Raw genomic sequence first — 3,443 nt, 5'->3', positions numbered from 1 at the left:
ATGGTTTGGAGCTGATGGTGCTTCTGGGTTGAGGAAAGCTGTTGGGAGGGAGGCGGTGAGGGCAGATGGATGGTGGAATCCCCTTCTGCATTCTGGGAGATTCTCCAGAAAAGCTTGCAACTAAAGCAACCAGTGTTGCCAACTCTTCAGTGAGGAAAGTCGCTATTGGCTGTTCTAAAAGTCGCTAGAAGTCGCTAGATGACGTTATCGCCTAATTTGCATACCTGGAAGTAAAAATCCCATTCATTTTCTCCATAGCCATAGCGGATTATTATCATGGACCTATTCTAAGAGATTATTACCCCTAATTTCATCACCATCTAAGGGAGACTTATATGACTTGATACAAGGTACTGTACATGACACAAGTTTGCATGGTATCAACCTCGTTTTAAGAAAAACATAGTTTATTGGCGATCTCTGGAAGAAGAACTACACTACCCATGATCCTTGAGCGTCACACCGACGTCTCTGATTGGTGGAGCACGGCGTCGTGACGTCGTCACTGAAACGTTTCCCGCTCGCGCGAAAAGTGAGCAAGAGAACAATGAGGTAAGAACCTTAGAAGAAACGCCATGGACTGTGCAAGACAGGTAAGAACAACTCAAATATGTTTAGAAATACAAATTAATAATTCCAACCCTCCTCCTTTATCCGGGCTTGGGACCGGCAAAAGTGACCAAAAAGGAACACTTTGGCAGAGTTACTTAGGTTTTTTTTTTTTTTTTTTTTATGTATATATATTTTTTTAATTAAGTTTGTTTTTTTACTTTATGGTCCGCGTAGGAGCCTACAACAGGTAACATTTAAACATGAACACTTTTAAACATAACATGTGTTGTGTACAATATACATTAACAATTTAAATTGCCCACTCTGGCAGTTAGGCCTATTCAAGTTTTTTGTTTTTAATATGTTTTTTTTCTTCTTTAGCTTTGTTTTAACCTTATGGTCCACTTAGGAGCCTAAAACAAGTCACAGTTATATATGAACATTTTTAACTAACACTTTTTTTGTGATGATGTTAACTAGTCTTGCTCTAATTGCAGGTGTGGAGGGAGGTCTGAAGCCAAAAACACAGACAGGCTGTGCTAGCTCACAGAACCAGTGACTCTTCATCGTCACTCAGGCTCTCCACTGCAGGTTCAGCTGAAGGAGCTGCCTTGAATGAATAAGCAGGTGAGGTTCCAAACAGTTTCAGAATGTGATCAGGCAGCTGGTGCTCAAAGCAAGCCTCACCTGACAGCTTTAATCCATATCTGATGTATAGGATGGAGTTCAGGGTTTGCAAGGACATCCTGTTCCTGAGTTTGGTCTTCACCACACTCATCTGGCTGAACACTCTCTCAACTTCAGCATTTGAGTGTGGCAAAGACAACACAGCCACAGCAGCCATGGCGAGTTCCTGGAATGGATTGAGACCAGCTGCGTCCCTGAACCTCCAAATCTCACTCCAGAAGCTCAGCGTGTTCTTTTTCTCAGTCCAGACACTGAGGTGGATGGTACGCCATTGCTGGACAATCTTGTCTATTGCTTCAGGTGAGAAGCCAAGGAGCTTTGCAAATGTGACCATTTCTGCTGGGCTCTTATTGTGCTTCAGAGTTTCCTGTACATTGAAAACTGACATGTGTTTCAATGTCTCCATGTTCTCAGGCAGTCTCATCCTCAGCTCATTGGTGAGGGAGATAGTGAAGGCGACACACCGTTTTCTGACATTCTGCTCATCGTCAGGCGCAAGGTGGAGCTCAGCTGCCTTTGAATCAAAAAGGAAACCGAGGTATGGAACAGGACTTATGTATCCATCGAGAGGCCCTTTCAAGACATCCACCTTTGCCAGTGGATTCAGGACCCTGCTGCTCACAGACTTAATGAGGCTCACCAAGCTGTCAAGTAGCTTGAGAGGACCGACCTGCTCTCCCTCAAACGCTTTCATGGCCAACTGTACCTCTCCCAGCACTGACTTCAGAAAGGTCAAGTATAGCACATTTTGAGGATCACTGTACATGGAGTATAACACCTCAGCCATGTAGCAGTGCTCACTGGACTTGGTGACCTCAAAATGCAGCTTGAGCTCCTCCCATTGGTCCAAAATGCGTGAGACTGCGGGCTCAATAGAGAGCCAACGTGTGGCACACACCTTTGTGATCTGTAATGGTTTCTCCCCACAGTTAATGGTCTCATAAATGGCCTTGTATGCCTCCCTGCGTTTGGGAGACACTGAAAACCATTTATATGTCTCCCTTACAAGGTACAAGGTTACAAGGTACTGACCTTCCGAGCAGTGAATGGAACTGCGCCCGACTACATCAAGTCTCTCCTGCAGCCTTACACCCCCACCCGCCATCTACGGTCTTCTTCAGACAACCGCCTGGTGGTCCCACCTCTCAAGACCGCCCGGTCCCAGCACAAGCTCTTCTCCTGCCTGGCACCCCAGTGGTGGAATCAACTCCCCACCTCCATCAGAGACACGGACTGTCTCTCCACCTTCAAGAGAAGGCTCAAGACGCACTTGTTCCGGGAGTACAATGGTACTTAGGAATGGTTTGCTGAATCCAACGCTAGTTTCCTCAAGGTTCACAATGACTCTTGCTTAGACTGTTGCTCTTGTTGGTTAGTGGTAGCTGATTTAAACTGTTGTATTCTTCTTTTTTAGTTAATCCTATTTTTATTGCTTTCCTACAGGTACACCTGCACTTAGAGATCAATGTTGTGTAATTTTAACTTGTTTAACTACATGCTCTTATGGTTTCTTCCCTTTAGCACTATTTTTTGGTTGTCCACAATATGTACTTCTTGTTTTTGACTACCCGCAATGCTGTGGGGCTATCTTGTTGTTATTATCAGTGACCTATGCACTTTGTGAAGCTCTCTCTTGGAAGTCGCTTTGGACAAAAGCGTCTGCTAAATGAATAAATGTAAATGTAAGGTACTCCACACTGGGTGGGATCGTCTCATTCGATGCATGGGTGACAGCAAGCTGCAGGGAGTGACACACAACGGATGAGGACCAGATCTTTAAGGCCATACTCATGTTTGAGCACTGCATGGACCCCATTATTTATCCCTGTCATTACAGAGGCATTGTCAGTCCCTATCCCAAGGAGCTTCTCTTTAACAAGAGAGCACTTTTCTAAAAAAGCCACCACAGCACGGGCAATAGAATGTGCATCTCCTCCCTCCAGCTCAACAAGCCCCAGAAATTTAGATACCACTGTCCCTTTAGTTTCACTAAAGTATCTGATGACAACACCCAGGTACTTAGACACACTGATGTCTGTGGCCTCATCGAGGAGGAGGCTAAAATGCTGCTCACCCACATCTGCCACCAACTTTTTCAAGAAGTAAGGTGGTAGGACAACATTGATCATTTCAGTGCACTTAGTCCTGTGCATTCTGAAATGCGTAGCAGCAGCGGAGTCAGAAAAGGCTGACCTACATGCTTC

General features: G+C 45.0%; 1 long non-coding RNA gene across 2 annotated transcripts; it reads left to right on the top strand.

Moving 5' to 3' along the window:
- The first annotated feature begins 310 nt into the window (after positions 1-310).
- Positions 311-2,941, top strand: LOC124468780. Of its 2 annotated transcripts, none has more exons than XR_006956225.1 (5): positions 311-552; positions 1,050-1,179; positions 1,271-1,539; positions 1,654-2,248; positions 2,927-2,941. It is a non-coding gene; the product is annotated as an uncharacterized LOC124468780 (long non-coding RNA). The 2 variants fall into 2 exon arrangements; XR_006956224.1 differs by lacking the exon at positions 311-552 and adding an exon at positions 573-593.
- Positions 2,942-3,443: the final 502 nt, after the last annotated feature.

This window comes from Hypomesus transpacificus, chromosome 6, assembly GCF_021917145.1.
Source record: "Hypomesus transpacificus isolate Combined female chromosome 6, fHypTra1, whole genome shotgun sequence".
In the NCBI taxonomy this organism is placed as follows: domain Eukaryota; kingdom Metazoa; phylum Chordata; class Actinopteri; order Osmeriformes; family Osmeridae; genus Hypomesus; species Hypomesus transpacificus.
The sequence above is the reverse complement of the archived record's forward strand: the minus strand, read 5'-3'. Positions and strand labels throughout refer to the sequence as shown.